Source organism: Dama dama, chromosome 20 (assembly GCF_033118175.1).
Source record: "Dama dama isolate Ldn47 chromosome 20, ASM3311817v1, whole genome shotgun sequence".
In the NCBI taxonomy this organism is placed as follows: Eukaryota; Metazoa; Chordata; class Mammalia; order Artiodactyla; family Cervidae; genus Dama; species Dama dama.
In genome coordinates, this window is record NC_083700.1 from 106,799,997 (window position 1) to 106,820,027 (window position 20,031).

The 20,031-nt window shown below is 41.1% G+C and overlaps 1 protein-coding gene across 2 annotated transcripts in view; it reads left to right on the plus strand.

Moving 5' to 3' along the window:
• Window positions 1-20,031, plus strand: part of KIAA0319L (KIAA0319 like) — a 94,790-nt gene that overhangs the window by 7,147 nt on the left and 67,612 nt on the right. The gene's annotated exons all lie outside the window — the stretch shown is intronic.

A 20,031-nucleotide genomic window follows, 5' to 3' on the forward strand; every position in this document is an offset into this window, starting at 1 on the left:
CCCACTGGTTGTTACTCTTTTTTTTTTTTTTAATCTTTTTTTTTTTTTAATGTTTATAGAGTTTTGCCTTTTATTTATTTATTTATTTTTGTATTTATTCATTTATTTGGCTGCACCAGGTCTTAGTTGCAGCATGTGGGATCTAGTTCCCTGACCAGGGATCGAACCTGGGCCCCCTGCATTGGGAGCTCAGAGTCTTAACCACTGGGCCAGCAGGGAAGTCCCCGGTTGTTACTCTTTATATTGATTCTTCTCTGTGTTTTCCAGGGTACATGTTGACTCTTTTCATAAGGGGGGCGGGGTAGACCCTATTTGAAAAAGCAACAACAAAACAATAGCAGCAAAGTCCTGCTGTTGGTAGCCTGAATCAGTATTTATCTACTCATGAATTTGTTTGGTTTTTACCTGAGCTCTTAAGTTTTCCGTGATAAAATGCATTTCTGATTGTTGTTATCTTTAGTTCATGGATTATAGAAATTATTCTTGAAAAACTAACCAAAATAAAGCAGCTCTGCAGCCCTTAACTTATCCCCGTTCCTTAGCAGTTTCTTCATCTCTGGGAGAACCCTAGGTGTACATTGACTTATGTATAATGGGCTTCTTTTTTATTTCATTTTTGGGTTCAATGCTGGAACCCACTGCTAGGAAGCAGTGATAACTGTTCGATAGAAGATGCTCTGTGTTTTCTTTGTGAGCCACTGAATCACTGTTTTTCTAATGTTATTGTTAAATGGCTTAAAATAGCATTTTGGACGTGGGGATTATCAATCTGGAGACAAATGTGAAGTGACCCCAAGAATTTGGAAACTCCTGCGATAGGTTGTCAGCTTCTTGAGAGCTGAGATTTTGCCTGTGTTGCTTACGCCAGCTATTCCTAGCAAGTACCAAGGGCTTGGCATATAGTAGATGCACCATAAAACTATTTGTTGCCTGAATAATAAATTAGCAATAAAAGAATTGTCCCTTGAAAATTAACATTAAAATCAATACAGTCTATCGTTTGAGAGTGAAAGCTTAGAATGAACACAATCAGAGCAGAAATATATGAAGGCACTTTAAGGAGACATAATGCCTTTGAGAACATCATGATCTGATTAAGATATTCACAGATAGTGTGAGTGAGTGATAGTTGCTCAGTTGTGTCTGACTCTTTGTGACCCCATGGACTATAGCCTGCCAGGCTCTTTTGTCTGTGCAGTTCTCCAGGCAAGAATACTGGAGTGGGTTGCCATTTCCTTCTCCAGGGGATCTTTCCCACCCAGGGATCGAACATGGGTCTCCTGCATCGCAGGCAGCTTCTTTACCATCTGAGCCACCAGGGACGCCTACTATTAAGAGACATTTCTAAATATAAAGATGGGTCAACTTAAAAAGTATCAGTAGATGCATACTTGACTTTATCTTATAATCTATAGACAATACGTTAGAGTATGTAATGAACATACACCTTTTCCAAAGGAACACCTGAGACAGAAGTAGCAGTAAAGTTAGAAATGACAGTCATCAATCAGATGAAATAATTTAGATGAAACTTCTCTCTCTCAAAGAGATGGGGACTGGCCAAGTGGTCAGAATGGAAATACAATGTGCTTTTAACTTGGTGTGAAAAATAATGTTCAGTTCCGTGTTGCTGAACACAGTTTTGTTTTTGCCAAATAAATCCTCTACTTCAGATTACTGCCCGAATGCTTTGTTAAAACTCCGCTTCTGGCCTTTGTTTTGGAATCTGTTACTTTTGTTGCCACCTCCTGGTTGCTGTCCTCTGAAGCTTCTGCTCTCCTGTTGTCCCCTGACACCTGGGTTGCCCTCACGATGTCCCCTGAAGCCTCCTGCCTCCCGATTGTCCTCGGAAGTTGCAGTATCCTCATGGTGCTTCTAGCTCTGGTTGCTCCGTGGCCGCCGAAAACTGCCCGTGTCGTGAGTCTTGCCACTCTTCCTGTACTTCCGTTACTGATGCAGTAGGGATATCAAAGCAAACGTCCTGCTTTCCTTTGAGAAAGACCGTTCCCTTCACTTTGAAATCAATATCCTCACCCAGTTGCTCTTTAAGTTCTTTCCAAGCATAACTAATGTTTGGCATTTAAATTCACAAACATGTTAACCTTTTAACATATATAATAACAATTCAAAAATATGTTAACATTTAAAGGGCCAGAACCAGCCTTGGAAAGCTAAACCAAGATTAGTCTTTGAGGCTAGTGTATACCTGAAGCTAACAATTGGCTGTGAAAATGTTTACTGTTGTTCTCTTGCTTCTGGGCAATAGATTACAGAGTTAGTTAATAAGTATTTTGAGTACAGAGAAAAAAGATTCAATTCAGAACCAGTTTTTTAAAACTTACTAGGATTATGGTCCTGGACGAAGCACGAGGTTAATAAAAATGAGTGTAATGCAGTTCCTGCCCTGGAAGAACTCCTAGTTTAACGAGGGAGATAGATGTATAAATACTATGATGTGGTAAGTGAAAAGATAGAGGGGTGCAGTGCCCAGAGTGCTGCTGCAACCAGAGACGCATTCAGCTTAGAGAAGAACGGGGAGAACTGAAGCGTTCTCTCCAGGGAAGCTGATGGCTGACAGAATGTAGAAGGCTGAATTTGAAGGCGATTCCCAGGCAATGGAATTGAAAGAGCAAAAGCACACAATTATGAAACAGCTTGGTAAATAAAGGATACTCTCCACGCAAATTAGTGCTGCTGAAATAAAAAGAGCAAAGCTGGAATGGTGACTTCTGAGGAGGTGGATGGTGGCCAGGTGATGAAGGATCTTATATGCCATAGAAAGCAGCTTTGATTTTAATTGTTTAAGGCAGGTGGTCTGCAAATTTTCTTGATTATGCACTCATATCCATAAAAAAGTTGAGGCTGTGCTCCAATTTTTGTTTATACATTATAAACAAGCACCGTTGTGCTGAAGTCTTATGTTTATAAGAGATTCCAAAAGCAAAACCTTAATAAGATCAACTAAAAACAAATATTAATAGTTTTAATATTTTCTTTTCCTAACTCCATAATTTGTCTTGTGTATCTCTGGTAAGCAAAAACTGTACTTTGGAGAACATTGCCTTAGAAAATTGGGAGCTATTAAAACTTTGAGCGGAAGAGTAATACTGATACATTCCTGGAACATTTTGGCTAGAATATAGACGAATGGTAATGGTGCGGATGGGAGAAAGATGGCCAGGGGAGGGAGATGAGGGCTAGAGGTAAGGGTATCTGTTAGGAAGCAAATAAAATAGTAGTCCAGGAGAAAACTGTCTGTCTTCAAGGAACCTCTCGCTGGAAAGAGCAGTTTTACTCAATACAAATCAGTAGATATCAGGCTAAATAGATAGGTAAAATTTAGGAGTTCTGTAGTGACAGATTAGAGGTGGCTGTTTTTTAATTGATGTATAATACCATTATTTAATTCCAGAACATTTTATCTCCTAAAAGAAACTTCATACCTGTTAGCAGTCAATACCTATTTCTCCCTCCTCTAGCTTCTGGAAGCCACTAATCTACTTTCCAACTCTATGAGTTTGCCTTTTCTGGACATTTAATATAATTGGATTCATGCAGTAAGTGGCCTTTTATGTCTGTCTTCTTTGGCTTAGAGTCATGTTTTCAAGATTCATGTTGTAACATGTTTCGGTACCTCTTTCCTTTTCATGGCTGAATAATATTTTAGATATAGATTTTCTTTTATATAGTAGAGTTGCTGAATCATATGGTAACTGTTTAACTTTTTGTTTACTACAGCAGCTGCATCGTTTTACATTTCCACCAGCAGTGTATGAGGGTTCCAGAACATTTCTCCATGTCCTCACCAACACTTGTTATTCTCTGTTTTTTTTTTGTTTGTCGTAGTGGAGGTTGTTGAAGGTGAGAAAAATCAGGGAAGGCTTTGTGAAGGAAATGGAACTTGGCTCGGGCTTAATACGTATCCAGTTTGCCAACAGACAAACCGACACAGTAAGAAACAAGGGCTAGTCAAACAACCAGATGGGTGCAGATCATTTATTTGTTTTATTTTTTTATGATTGCTTATTCATTTCACAAATATTTATTGAGCCAAGCATTGCTCTTTGTGAGGGATCTCTGGCCAGGTTCCTGGCTTCGTCTTTCCCAGCCAGGGAAGCTTTTTGAACAAGCACACCACATTTGCTGTTTCTCTTCTCCCACCTCTGTCCTCTTCTGAACCAGTGAGGTCTGGCTTCTGCCTAAACCCTGGCTTTTACCGAGGTAACCATGACCTCCCTAGCTTGACACCTTTACTTTTTACTTAACACCTCTGTTGCATTTGACACCTTTGACTGCTTTCTTGATTCCCTTTCCTCAGTTGCCTTAAGTTACAACCATGCTTTTCTTTGCTGTCCTTTCAGCTGATGTATCGCACTTTCTAATTATTCTTCCCTCAGCCTCTTCGCAGCTTGTCCCTTAAATGTTTCGTTCTTTGGAGTTCTGTTTCTACTCTTTCTTGTGTGCCCACCCTGGACAATCTCTTTTTTCCTTTAGCATATAACCTGTATGCTCACTGCTCCCAAATCTATATATGTTCATTCACTTCTCTGCTGGACCTCAGACCGTATAGCCACCTGTATGTCACATATCTTCAACTTAATGTATCAAGACTGAAATCATCTTTTACCCCTCTTCTTCCTTTATTCCCTGTAGCAGTACAAAGACCGTGTATGCCATGAAGCTCCTCTGTCTGTGAGATTTTCCTGGCAAGAATGCTGCCGTTGATTGCCACTTCCTCCTCCAGGGGATCGTCCCGACCCAGGGATTGAATCCATGTCTCTTGCATCTCCTGCCTTGCAGGTGGATTCTTTACCACTGAGCCACCAGGGAAGCCCCCAATGCAAAGACCATCTCAACTCATACTCTGAGGTATATAAGTCCCTGCGTCATTCTATACTCCCTTTTCACCTCCACTTTGAACTCACTATTCACAGAGTGCCGGCTCATGTTTCCACGTAGAGTGCTCTATTCCTCTGCCTGTGCTGTTACCGTTCTGCCTGACGTATTCTGGTTCAGGTAAACATAAACTCCTCTCTCCAAAGCCTCTGATTTGGAATTTTTCTTTAGTGTTCTCATGTTATCTATACATTGCTCTGTTATTATGCCATATTGCACTGTGTGGTTTTAGGCTTTGAGAAGAGCGGTTCAGAGTAGGTCATGCCCTTGAATGTGGTCTGTACTTCTAAAGGCCTTTCTAGTGTCTGCTGGTATGTGTGGTTGGTGTGATTTCTTCACTTTGGCAGAACCGGAGTTCTAAAATGCTCCTCATCCCTACCCCAGCATTGCTTGACCTTTAGTGTTTCTGTTTCCTTCTCATTGCTGTAGCATCTGGTATGTACAGACCTTTGTGTGCCTTTATGTCCCAGCCCTCAGCCTTTTGGGATTTCCCTATTTTCACAGCTCCTTGTCCAGTTTCCTGCCACTCAGATTCTAGCCACACTCAGAGCTCTGCCACTTGGGCTTGATGATACTCTGTACTGTTTGGGTCCCAGTTTTCTGTGCTGTGGTTGAGAAACTGTTGTTAAGAGAACTGGGCAACTTTGGGGCTCACTTCAAGTTTCCCTTCTCCCAGGGATTGTAACCTTACACTGTTATCTCCTGATGGAAAGCAATTGTCTTAAGTATTCTGTCCAGTTTTATAGTTATTTATATAGATGATGAGTCTTGTACCAGCATACTCCATCGTAACTGGAAGCAGAAGTCTACTATACTTACTTATGTGTCTACTTCATGAAGCTGTCTTACTCATGGTTACTTACTTGACATATAGCATGTAGTAGGTAGCAATAAAGGTTTGTTGGGTTAACCTAAAGATAATGTTTGAGATAGGACCACTTTGGAATCAGTAAGGAGAATCAGTCTTTCCTATGCTTTTTTTTCAGTCTTGGTCCATTAAGTGGACACTTCACGTCCCAGGATGATAATTTTTGTTCTTTTCCCCCGACCTTTTCTGATTCTCTCCAGGAATGGAAAAGTGATTTTTCTGACTAGTGATACTGGAAAAGAATTCTGTTGTAGGGAATGGCTAGTCTTCAGAATTTTCATGTGTTCTCTCCTTGCCACGATCTAACTGGTCTGCCCATGGCAGGGCAGCCTATATTTGTCCAGTTGATAAGTTTAATTCAGTGTAGGAAAGTATTAGGAAACGCATTTGTGATTGTACATCTAAGCTATGTGCTCTAGTCACCTTATCCCTTATAAAAATACTTTGGTCTCCATGTACCTCTAACTGCCATGTTTTATTTTTTTAATTAGTCCTAAACTCTGGGTGAAAGTGAAAATGAAGTCGCTCAGTCATGTCCAACTCCTTGCGACCCCATGGACTGTAGCCCAACAGGCTCCTCCATCCATGGGATTCTCCAGGCAAGAGTACCGGAGTGGGTTGCCATTTCCTTCTCCAGGAGATCTTCCTGACCCAGGGATCGAACCTGGGTCTCCCGCATTGTAGGCAGACACTTTACTGTCTGAGCCCCCAGGGACTCTGAGTAGGAGAGATTAATTATGACCCTCAGCCCCCACAGAGGCTGCAGATGGGACAGACAGCTTTTGGCTTAGCAGGAGGCCTTTCCCCCACCAGTTGCCATCCCCATTTTGTTCTCATAACTGCTTGCATTTGCCCTTGGCGGACAGGAGGCGCCTGAGCTCACTTTCCTCCTTTGCCCCCAGCTGTTAGTTGTGCTGTGCTTTGAAAGCTGTAGCCCCTGTTGTACCAGTCAGACCAAGTGGTATCTTTTTCCTTTAAGAGAATAATATATTTCTCCTTTTTATATTAGAGAAAGCATTTTCAGGAGACTTTTTCAGTGGCATTGTATCGCTGCTCTTCTTGTATCTACTGGGCACCTAATTTAAGGGGGATGACTAATGGACTATATACCTCATAGCAGTGAGCCTTCAGCAGCAACTTTTTCCTGCCAGACTGTCCTACATTCTTAACTACATTGCAGTACAGGGATGTAATAAATTATTAATCCTAAATCTGTCTCCTCAGATTGTGATAATGACTTGAGTACACGGCAGCTGGGGGAAGGTAGGGTTTTCTGGCTGTTAACATAAACCATACAAGCTCTTTGATTCTAAAATTCAGCTAGCATTGAGCAAAGCTGTGGCATCTTTTTACATCACAATTTAATTGACCTAAGTAAGACCAGTCAGAATCATCTTAAGTTAGCCTCTCTCCCCATGAAATGAAGTAATTGTCTCTTGCTTAAATACTCTCCAATAAAAGATAATCATCTCTTTTGTCTTTTTAATCTTTTATTTTGTATTGGGGTATAGCCAATTAACAATGCTGTGATAGTTTCAAGTGAATGAAAGATAATCACCTTAAGTCCTTCTCTCTTGCCCGGAAAACTGTAATTCTGGTGGGTTCTATTTGCACTTTATGCAAACACAAACTTATTTCCTAACTTGTGTGACAAAGTAAAGAGGGTTAAGAAGATGGTGTAACTAGGCAGTAAATCCAATTCAATTTAAAAACTGTTTTAAATCGACTCTCCTAGAAATTCCTCAGGGAGGAAATAATGAAATAGTGGAGGAATTTATAAAAACAGAATAACAAATACAGGACCAAAATATGGTCTTTCGGCTTATTTTGGAGGTTGTATAAAAGTCTTACTAATTGGAACAGCTTGCAATTCAAGGCATTGTGTGGAATGAGCAGGAACGTGATCAAGACTGTGTGTGTAGTTACTCCTTGGACATCTATGCTTTGGTGAGTAGTGTTAACTAAAAAAGATGCACAGTGTGAGAGTTGTGAGTTGTTTTATTTGGGGCAAAATGCAGACTGCAGCCTGGGAGGCAGCACCTCAGATAGCTCTGAGAGATTGCTCCAAAGAGGCATTGGGGGGAGGATCAATAATATATAAGATTTTGGTGAAGGAGGAGTTCAGTGCAATCATGGACTTACTTTACAAAAGATTTTCTGCTGGTCAGGAGGAGCTGATGTCACCATGAAGGGTGCTTTTCTAGATATGAAGAGATGGAAGGATTGGGATCATAAATCAGTTCCTGAAAATATCTAAGACCTGTTCCACCAGTTTCCCTGGAGCAGACTGCCTCACTCTCCACCCTGAATTCCTCTCTGCGGTTGCTGAAATTCAACAGCTACAGCAGCACTGGATTCGTTCTCCATAGAGGGAGATGGCACACGCCACTGTTCAGTCTCTGGCAAATGCTCTTGGCAAGTGCCAGTTGTAGTTGACAGTAGTATTGAAGGGTTTGGGTTAAAATGCACAGCTCTTGATTTGAGGGCCTACCCTTTGAACTTTCTTTCTGATCCTCCATCCAGGAACTGCCTTGAGAAAAGTCAGCCCATGTTGTTAAGATCTTTTAGCCACTTTTGATTCCAGATAGTGCTGGATATGTTTTAGAGAGAAGTTGTAAGAATTGGTCTTGACCACCTACCTAGTTCATCAGCTGAGCAAGAAGCAGGAGGCAGAGTGGTCAAGACCATGGAGCATGGACTTGGGAGTCAGACAAGCCTGAGTCTGAGTCCTGCTTCTGTTATATACTGGGTGGTGTTACTGAAACTCGCCTTTCATCAGGTTCCTCATCGACAAAACAAGAATGACAGTACCTCTGATGCGGTTGTTATGAAGATTAACTGAAATGTTCCTGCAAAGTGCTTAGCCTACTCCCAGGTACATAAATAACAATTTAGCAAATGTTAGCAGTAGTCATGATATAATGACATAAAAAACCCTAACTAGTTAGATTCTTGTCTCATCCCGAGATGACCCAGTAGGCAGTGGATTTGAGGTCTCTGTTGGCTTCTTAAACCTCTAGTGGGACATCAGTCCCCACATTTTTTGAAGTATACTGTAGGCAGTTGGCTCTTCTGCACTGTCAGGAAAAGTAGGCCTCCATTCAGGTCTGAGGTCGGTTGAAGCCCATGACAGAGTGAACTCTGTATTTCCTGTAACATACCCCTAAGGAGCAAGACTGGCTACTTGTTTGGTCCTTCAGCCAGGGATCCTTTTCCTCTGGAAGAGGGCTTTGCTCTGCTGGCCCTCAGCCCTGGTTCACTTCCCCCAACACTGATGATCTGCCCATGTTTGGCAAACTCCTGTGCTAGGCCAGGTTGGTTCTTGTAGTCACAGGGCAGTGTTTTGTCTGGGGCTACTCCAATAGCATTTTTGGATTTTATGTCAGAAGTAGCTTGCAGAGTTAGTTCCTTCCTTCAAAACGTATTTATTGGGCGCCTGCCATCCTAGACATTAGAAATGCAGTGGTGAGGAAGGCAGACATGGTCTCTGCCCTCTTGGAGTTTGCAGCCTAGTGATTCCTTGGCCATTACTAGGGAAAAGAAATTCTCTTTGACAGGGGTGATATTACTGCTATCAAGGTTCCCTTCAAGGAGGCTGAGGTCTCCCTAGGGTCTTAAGGTATTTCAATGACAAGAGAGACCCAGTTTTACTTGCAGAATCCTAAGAGACTAGAGAATGTGATGTCTCAGGCTGGTCTTAGTAGAGGAACCTGCTGCTGAGAATTATGTAGGTGAAGCCCCTGTCTATTAATACAGTATATCCAGCTTTCCTTTCAACCCAGCCCACTCTCTCCACCATTAATAACCCACATCCCTGAATAAGCAGTGAGGGTGGTTATCTGGAGATTAGGGAAAAGTGTGACAGCTGCAGCCCTTGCTCCAGTTTGGAAGTATATGTGTGTCCTCTGGTGATTTCATGGGTATTAGATATACCCAACCAGTCAGCTCTTGAAAATCCTTTTTGCATCAGGTTTGTTACTAGGCTCTCAGGTGAACAGTCCCTGTGCAAGGGAAGCACCGCATTTTATTAATCCTGAACTTGTCTGGTCAATCACAAAAGAAAACTGTAAAATACCCAGGGATGATAAGGAATTGTGAATGTCCCTGAATGACGAATTAACAGGCCTTGTTCTAGCAGAAACAGAAGCATAGAGGAATGCTGGCCAAGGCCTATCCAACTCCGCCAGCTGCAGACTCTGCCCCTGAAGATGGATGCCTGGTGTGGCTCATCCCATTTCCTCTTTTAACACTCTCCTGGCAAATGACAGGAGTTTAGGAATGCTTGCTTTCTTCCAACTGGCTTAACATTATACTTTGATTCTGATCCAGCAGCAATTTAAAATAAATGCTTATGGATTCTCTCACTGTTAGGTAATAAGGGGAATTAGCAGTCCTGGGAGGTGAGGTGCTTATACTGATTGGTTTTACTTCTGTACTAAATTTCAGATTTAGGCTTAAAACTTTGAAGGGACTGCCGTTCTGCCTAGTAAGAAAGAACTCTGTTTCTTCTTCTTCTTTTTTTTTGATACAATTCAGTGCTTATTGTCCTTAACTGAGGGCAACCTGAGTCAGCTGGAAGCTTATGGAAGCTGGCCTGGTAGAATGAGTGAGTCTTAATCAGAGTTAAGTGAAGCAGCCTTGTAGGGAGACGCTGAAGAGCCAGGTTCCACTTCAGAAAGCTGCGTCCTGCTGGGTCAGTCGTGGCTTTTGGCCTGAAGCAAAATGCCCCCTATGCTAAAGCACCGCCAAGCTGCCCTCCTCACTGTGCATTCCCCTTCCTCTAGTTGCTCGGTTTTCTTTTCTTTCTTTTTGTTTGATTTCTTTAACTGTTTCTTTTTTGATTATAAATGTCATGCATGCTTAATGTAGAAAGTTTAGGAACTTATTACTCCAGATGGAAATAACTACTACCTGTGAATCCCATCGTGAACCTGCAGATGTAGTTTCAGGGATATTGCTGAGGAAGTTCTGTCTGTGAGGGGTTTGTTCGCTCTGCTCAGTTCCCACTTACTGGAGGCCCCCGTGGCCCCAGCTGCCTCTGGACCTACTGGAAGGGAGACTTCTGTTCTTGTGGAGGCCCTGTCCCAGCCTGACAGAAGCTTCTGGCTCTTCCTTTCTTCCTTGGTTTTCAGAATTGCTCTCAGCTGTGTTCTACAGGGTATGCTTATAAGCTGCACCCTGACGTTCCTCATGAGGCCCTTTTCAGAGAATGGGGTGAATTTTCATATTACCTCTTCTGTGAAAGGTTTAAAGGGAGGGCTTGATCTCTAAGCGCAGGTGGGTAGATCTAAAAGCAGGCTGGTTTGCCCAGGGTAGTCATGGCAGAAGGAAAAGTTTTCTGGCCTTTTCACGGAGACTTTGGCTGACAGGCGTAGCCTCCTTTCCTTCCCCAAGCTGTTTGATTGAGCTGTTTCGCCCCCACTCTTTCATATTTCGTGTGGGGGTTGCCGCCTTGGCAGCACGGCTGCCTCCGTCACTAGGGAGGAAGAGGTAAAAGAGTGAAGGCCCTCCACGAACAGTGTGTTTTCAGGGGTTTTCTGTGTGTCTGTGGGGAGTGTGTGCAGGTGAGAGAGAGCAAGCGGCCAAGGGGCATTTGGATGTCTCTCTTGCCCTGCCTAGAGTTAGTGTCACTTTGAAGGCACAGAGAAATATTGCCATTTTATAGATGAGCATAAGGAAAGGCCAGTTTCTCTGTGGCTAGACAGAGTCTGTACTAGATAATTGGGTAGTAAGGAATGTTGACCGTTTTGCCCAAATTTTTATTTCTGTGTGTTGAATGTGAGAATTACAATCAACTTGAAAATGGAAGTATAGGAGAAAAATACCTATATATGTACATACACACACACACACACGTTTATATATGTGTGTATTTATGTGTATATGTATGTAGGTATCATAAAAATAAAATTATGAGAGCCACACATCTGCAGTAAATAAAAAACCATATCTGAATGTCAGTACTACATTATGTTAATGACTCTAACTAGATTACACTGTTCTAATATACTTTTCTAATATTTGTGATCTCTGGTGCTTTATATGTATTGCTATATGCTTACTGCATTTTTAATACCTTCTCTAGGATGGTTAATTCAAATAATTAATGATGATTAATATCTAGATGGTAAGTACATACTATAGATACATAGAATTCATGTCAACAAGTACTGTCCCTGGCTAAATAAACCCACTTCCCTGCCATCAGAGTGCTCACTATGGAGGCAAAGATAGATGTAGAGACATAAAAAAGCATGATAAATTCCAGGACGTGTTGTGGGAGCACAAAGAGTGGAGCAGGGAAGAGCTGAGCCCTACTCTATAGCGGACTGGTGAGATAGGTGATATTCTAATCCCTTTGAACTTCTCTCAGATTCATTTGACGTGGTTTTTAACCTGCAGAGCTCTTTTACTTCTCTGTTGCAGAGGAAAGGGTAAAGGGAAGAGTATGTACAGCTCTGTAAAGTCTAGAGAATAAGAGTCCTAGGAAGATTATTTTTATTTCTGTACAGATACAGATAAGCTTTGGTTTAATTTAAATAAACTGGCTCTTAAAAATTCTAAGAATACTAACTACTCATACAGTTTTGCTTTCATTTACACACCGATGAGAAAGCATCTGTAGCTTTGCATTTTATTTGCTATAAGCAAAAAGTGGTTTGAGATATTTAAGAATCTGAAACTTGGTAGTATTGAGTCCTCGCATGTCCCAGTTCAGCCCACTGCAGTTTTTTTTTTTTTTTTAAATGAGACTTACATAATACTCCAAAATGAGGGATTTTTTTTAATGGATAAATTGACATAAAATTTTCCTCTGTTGGCCAAATCTGCTGAAGTAACCCTTCATGGTTTGCTATATTATTTCCTTATTTCTTCTCATGCTTACTGCTATTTTATTTAATTTACATATCTCTGCTGCAGCCCTCTAAATGATCTTCTCTTTAGAAACAACAAAACCAGCTAGCAAAAAAAGAGAAAAAGGGAAAAAAAAGAAAAGCAAAAAAAAAATCCCAAACCCACCAAAACAAACAAACAAAAAAAAAAACACCTTCCCCTGAAACAAAACAGTGCTCTGATTCAAGGTTCACTGTGTGGGTTTCCAAAGAAGGTTGGTATGATTGTGAATGCAAATAATTTATCAGCCCTGCAGTCAGAGACAGCAGTCAGCTGCAGGTTCTTAACGATAACATCTACAAGTGGGCTGTATAGAGAATGGCTTGATACTTGGCATCATATCCTGCAGCTTTTCTCTTTGGGGAAAAAAGCCTTTCTTCTTAAGACCACTTTGATTCACAGACTGAAGTGTGTCTGTTATCATTTGATAGCTGTGCTTTCTGAATATGAAGGCAGTATTACACAGAGAGGTGGGCTCCTGCACGCTGTGGCTCGGAGGCGTGCTCTCCTTGACAGCGTTCTCAAGGCTTTTAGTCATAGGTGGTGGGAGAAAAAGCAAAGCAGGAGATGCTAAGTGTATGATACGCGCAGTGTAACCCCCAGTCACAGTTTTTCTTGAATACATGGTTTAATCATTTGCCTTCAATCTGCCTTTAAATATTATAAAGCTCCTGATGACTGGCTTATTTCTAAGCAGGTGACTATAAAGTAGGTAGGAGAGCTATTTTCAGCTATACCAGCATTTCGATTCTTACTCTCACTTATGACTTGGTTGTGAAAATGGCTTTCAGCTAAATCTTAACAGATACATCTTTTGAAACTTTGTAGCAACCTTATCCAATTAATGCAAACTTTTGATTTATTAATAAGTATCAGGTAGAAACTAAAAGCGATAGAATTGTGGTAGACTGGTTTCCATTCATCTAGGTGACCAGAACTCAGATGTGTCCTTTTCTTTTTCTTTTCATCATTACTCAGGAGAAGGGAAATGGAACGGATCTAGATGTCATCGGTGATGAATGCCTATTTGCCTAGTTGAACTGGGAAGCTATTCCCCACCAATGCTTTGTTCTGAAAGTTCTATGGTGAAAGCCTATCTTGCCTTTGAGTGAAGTGGAGTGGTCTGAAATAGATAACTCAGGGAACTGGAAATCGGTTGGTCCTTTCATGAGGAAAGATTGCTTTGTGATTTGAAAAGATTTTTCAGCTCGTTGTTTAGGCAGGAAAGGCTGTATCCTAGCTGGTTATGTTAGATTCCATTATCTCTTTTTTAATCCATTTGGCTTTTCTTTAGTTTCTCATTTTGCATGTCTCTCGTCATTCCTGCCATTCAGTGCTCTCCCCAATTTAACTCACAAAGCTCTTTCTCATTTCTTAGTGAACTGGGAACTTTGGTTTTCTCTTCTCTCCCTCCCTTCTTTTAGTCAAGGAAATGAAATAACATTAAGCATCTGACTAAAACTGAAGTAATTCCATATTAGAGCTGACGTCTTTTGACAGATATTGTTAGTTAAAAAAAAAAAACGTAATTTTTAAAGTTTACCCAATATTTAAATAAATTTAAAGATAATTCTTTGAATGCCTACTATGTGCCAAGCGTTTTGCTCTGTCAACAAATACAGAGAACGTGCTACTGATACAGAGAATGTTCTGCAAGAGAACACGCTGGTTATAGCAAACACCTTCTTCCAACAACACAAGAGACAACTGTACACGTAGACATCACCAGATGGTCAATACTGAAATCAGATTATATTCTTTGTAGTCAAAGATGGAGAGCTTGTATACAGTCAGCAGAACAAGACCAGGAGCTGACTTTGGCTCAGATCATGAACTCCTTACTGCAAAATTCAGACTTAAATTGAAGAATGTAGGGAAAACCACTAGGCCATTCAGGTATGATCTAAATCAAATCCCTTACGATTATACAGTGGAGCTGACAAATAGATTCAAGGGATTAGATCTTGTAGAGTGTCTGAAGAACTGTGGACAGAGGTTCCTAACATTGTACAGGAGGTGGTGATCAAACCATCCCCAAGAAAAAGAAATGCAAAAAGGCAAAATGGTTGTCTGAGGAGGCCTTATAAATAGCTGAGAAAAAAGAGAAGTTAAAGGCAAAGGAGAAAAGGAAAGATACATGCATCTGATTGCAGAGTTCCAGAGAACAGCAAGGAGAGATAAGAAAGCCTTTTTAAGTGAACAATACAAAGAAATGTAGGAAAACAATAGGATGGGAAAGGCTAGAGATCACTTCAAGAAAATTAGAGATACCAAGGGAACATTTCATGCAAAGATGGGCACAATAAAGGACAGAAACGGTATAGACCTAACAGAAGCAGAATATTAAGAGGTGGTAAGAATAGAAGAGGTTTAGATAGATTAAGAAGAGGTGGTAAGAATACACAGAAGAACTATACAAAAAAGATATTAATGACCCAGATAACCATGATGATGTGATCACTCACCTAGAGCCAGGCATCTTGGAGTGTGAAGTCAAGTGGGCCTTAGGAAGCATCATGAACAAAGCTAGTGGAGGTGATGGAATTCTAGCTGAGCTGTTTCAAATCCTAAAAGATGCTGTTTACGTGCTGCACTTAACATGCCAGCAAATTTGGAAAACTCAGCAGTGGCCACAGGACTGGAAAAGGTCAGTTTTCATTCCGATCCGAAGAAGGGCGGTGCCAAAGAATGTTCACACTACTGCACAATTGCGTTCATTTCACGTGCTAGCAAAGTAATACTCAAAGTCCTTTAAGCTAGGCTTCAACAGTATGTGAACGGAGAGCTTCCAGATGTACAAGCTCAATTTAGAAAAGGCAGAGGAACCAGAGATCAAAATGCCAACATCCTTTGGATCATAGATAAAGCTAGAGAATTACAGAAAAATATCTACTTCTGCTTCATTGATTACAGTAAAGCCTTTGACTGTGTGGATCACAACAAACTGTGGAAAATTCTTCAAGAGATGGGAATACCAGACTACCTTACCTGCCTCCTGAGAAACCTGTATGCAAGTCAAGAAGCAACAGTTAGAACCGGACGTGGAACAAGAGCTTGGTTCAAAACTGGGAAAGGAGTATGTATATTGTCACCCTGCTTGTTTAACTTAAATGCAGGGTACCTCATGTGAAATGCCAGACTGGATGAAGCACAAGCTGGAATCAAGATTGCAGGAGGAATATCAATAACTTCAGATATGCAGATGACATCACCCTTATGGCAGAAAGCGAAGAGGAATTAAAGAACCTCTTGATGAAGGTGAAAGAGGAGAGTGAAAAAGCTGGCTTAAGACTCCGCCTTCAAGAAACTAAGATCGTGGCATCCGGTCCCGTCACTTCATGGCAAATAGATGGGGAAACAATGGACACAGTGACAGACTTTATTTTCTTGGGCCCCAAAATCACTGGAGACAGTGACTGCGACCATGAAAATAAAAGCCGTTTGTTCCTTGAAAGAAAAGCTATGACAAACCTAGATGGCATATTAAAAAGCAGACATTACTTTACCTCCAAAGGTCCGTATAGTCTATGGTTTTTCCAGTAGTCATGTACGATGTGAGAGCTAGACAATAAAAAAGGCTGAGCACCAAAGAATTGATGTCTTTGAACTGTGGCTCTGGGGAAGTCGCTTGAGAATCCCTTGGACTGCAATGAGATCATACCAGTCAATCCTAAAGGAAATCAACCTTGAATATTCATTGGAAGGACTGATGATGAAGCTGAAACTTCAGTACTTTGGCTACCTGATATGAAGAGCCGACTCATTGGGAAAGACTGTGATGCTAGGAAAGATTGAGGGCGGAAGGAGAAGGGGATGACAGAGGACAAGATGGTGGAATGGCATCATCGACTCAATGGACATGAGTTAGAGCGGACTTCAGGAAGTGGTGAAGGATAGGGGAGCCTGGTGTGCAGCTGCCCATGGGGTTGCAGAGTCAGACGTGACTGAGAGACTGGATAAGAAACACAGAGGTACTGGTGAAAATCCCAGCTCTTCAAGAGGGCAGAACGTTGAGGCAGACAAACGAATATGATCCAGTTAGAGAAATGCAGTGGTAGAGATATATGTAGGCTATGCAGAAGAGAGGAATCTTGGGTGAAGATTTCTAGGAAGACTTTCTGGAAGAAGTGGTGCCTGAGCTGAAATGAAGTGTAATAACAACAAAAGTAATGGCAACTGATCATTACTGAGCTTTAATTACATGCCAGAAATTGTGTTAAGTATTTTGCATAGCTTATCTGCTTTTATATTATAGCCGTGTTACCATTTCTGTTTTTACACATGAAACCAAGAAACTTGACCCAAGTTGACAGAGCTAGTAAGTTGACTGGTTTGGTATTAAAACTCAGGCAGTCTTATTTCAGAGACCAAAACCTTAAGAAGAATTGTGGGGTGGGGGTAAGAATATGGGTTAGATGGAACAAGGATATTGATCTTGATATGGGATTTTCTTCTGGTTATAAAATTTTTAACATAATTTTCTGAGGTTTCTGTATGAACATCCAGCCTTACCTTGGAGACTGGATGTATTTTATTAAACCAAGATTGAATGAGGGAGATTTTCATAATTCCTTTAGCCTGTGAAGTACAATAATAGGTAGGTTAAAAGAACATTTCTCCCCTCTTTTGCCTGTAAATTTTGCCCTCTTCTAAGGAGATGTTATGGTACTGTTTTTCTTCTCAGCAGTTTGCCACAATCTGGTACCTTTGAGGCTTCTTTATTGACAATCTTATAAAAGAGAATTTTCTCTTCTAAGTATTCTTAACTAGAGAAGTGATGAAAGGCTCAGGTTTTGTGATTGAGTCCTTGGAAGCTTGTTTTTCCTTCTAGCAGACTGTCCAGAGTTAATGTGAACAGTGGCTGAAAGGTGCCTGGTGGGCAGCTAGCTCCACGGAGAGTTTGTTTTTGATTAGAATGGTCTTTGGGAAAAATGGAAATGTTCCAGTTAAGGGAATGGAGTCAGAATATAGACACAAAGCCTATTGATTCTTCTTTAGCAGTAGTTTAGTTCCAGCAAATCACCTAAACCATGACATTTAACAAACTGTGCTCTTAACAAAGCTAGGCACACAGCAAAGGCAATGAATAGTAATTATTTTTCTTTGCTAAGGACTGCTTTGTGAAGCTACTGCTACCTTTCAGTCTAACTTGTATGAATTGAGGAAAAAAGTATCGGCCCTTTTGAAAAGGAAGAGAAAGGGCAGTGGTTATTACCCTGGCTTTTTGCAGACTTCATAATACCTGACTGTGCCCTTCAGAGGCTTTAGTTACCGCCTCTGCCTTGCTTCCTGAGTAAGTTAACCCCCTGCAGGAGAGAACTGGTGTGGAGAGTAACACGGGACCATTTCTGTGTTTGTTTGTTAGTGGGTGTGCAGGTGACAGATATGCTGACAGTCAAAAGGAAAGTGGAGGCTGCCCCCTGAAGTGGTTTGTTTTGAACAGTTCCTGTGAGTTGTTTTGGGGATTGATAATATGCCTGCTTGTCTCATTTTCACATGGCAGCCATATTGGCTGAGACCCACTGCTTCTGAGAGAATACATACTTCTGATGATAGATAGCTTCAGGAAGACAGGTGGTGTGAAGCCATAGTTCAGTCACTGCCTGAAGCCCCAGATTGAAAGCTTCTACCTTGCTGCTTGGTACTAGTTCATTGTAGGTATAGTTATCAAAGGAAAGCGTTGAATGGATTCTTGACCATATTATAAAATTGTGTGATTTCAAGAAAAGAATTTTAGTTTCAATGAATGTTAAAAGTAAGTGCAAATCTTACCTATAAAATATGCTAATTATGTATAGTTTTCCACAGAAACTTGGTTCCCCCTGTACCCCGCACCCCTTAGTTCCATCTCTTTGCAACCCCATGGACAACCCCATACAGTCCATGGAATTCTCCAGGCTAGAGTACCGGAGTGGGTAGCCTTTCCCTTCTCCAGAGGATCTTCCCAACCCAGGAATTGAACCCACGTCTCCTGCATTGCAGGCAGATTCTTTACCAGCTGAGCCCCAAAGGAAGCCCCCTTAGTTCCCAGGAGAATTTATCAGCTGCTCTTTTTTTTTTTTCCTCAAATAAAACCAGTGGGGCATTCTCTTTACTCCCATTCCTACCATCTCAGCCCTTCCATTGGGATGCTATTTAATAAATTTGGCTAAAGTATGAATTTTCAAATGACCTTAACAGTATGGTTCCTAAGATATCAGTATTCTGTCTTTACTTCCCTTCTTGGTTGCCAGCCAGCAGTTTCCAAGTTAGCTGGAGAAGTCAAGCTCGTTACCTGAGACTCAAGAATGCCGGAGGCAACAGCACTGTCTCTAAATATTTCCAGAGTTGTTCACAGCTTTCTAAAAGTATTTGATGAATTTCCTTCTGGCAATAATTCTTATATTCTGTAGACTTTTCTACTCTGCTACTTGGAGTTATGAAACCTGGTCTAGATTTTGTGCCAGATTTATTAGAATTCTGTCTTTTGAGAGGTGGTAATGTTAAGTAAGCATTGTTACTTTCAGAGTTGGCTCTTGTGTGGACCCTCCGGGTAATTCACATGAGACCTGTGCAGTCTCTACTTTGTCATAACTTTAGAAAGAATAAAGTCATGGCTCTGTCTTCCTGTTTTCACCTTGGGTAGGCTTTCTGTGTACTCCTACCAACAGTGAGTTCTATCTAGACTTTCCCAAAGGGTTTTCAGTCTAAGCTTCTACCAACTGTAAGCCCTTTTCTGTAAGGATTTAATATTACTTTTGTTTAGGCCCTGGGAGCAGAGCCAGGCTATGGCGGCGTGGGCAGGAGAGGAACTGATCTAAAATTGGAGCTTATTTTCATCTTACCTTTTATCCAAGTTACTTCTAGAATCCAATATTGATGCTACCAATGCTTCCCTGCTTCCTCCCCTGATGAATCCTTTATCTCAAGAGTAACAATAATGAAAACAATGAAAATTAAATCTCGGAGAGGTTAAGTTACTTTTCAGAGGTTAAGGAAAATTAATAAATGATGAATCTAGAACTGAAACTAGAACCCTTGCCTTTTAACCATGTAAGATGATTAACCATCTTTTAACCATCTAAGAGGAAGAATTATGATCCACTGAATGAGTGAAAAAGAATTATTCTCCATCCCCCATGTTCGTTACTGAGCCCATAATAGAGTGACATTGAATAATATTTAATAAAAAACAAAGACCCTCAAATTCCCACTGAGTGAACATATGAACTAACAGATCAGAGTACCTCCTCTTCTTTCTGGGAGCTATTGGGGTTAATTGTTTCAGCAACACTGTAGCCAGCTCACTTCCCCCAGAGCTTGCCTCTCATCAGTTCCTCCTGGTCACCATTGAAGATGTAAGTGCTTCTGACCATGTGGTCTCTCCCAGGTTC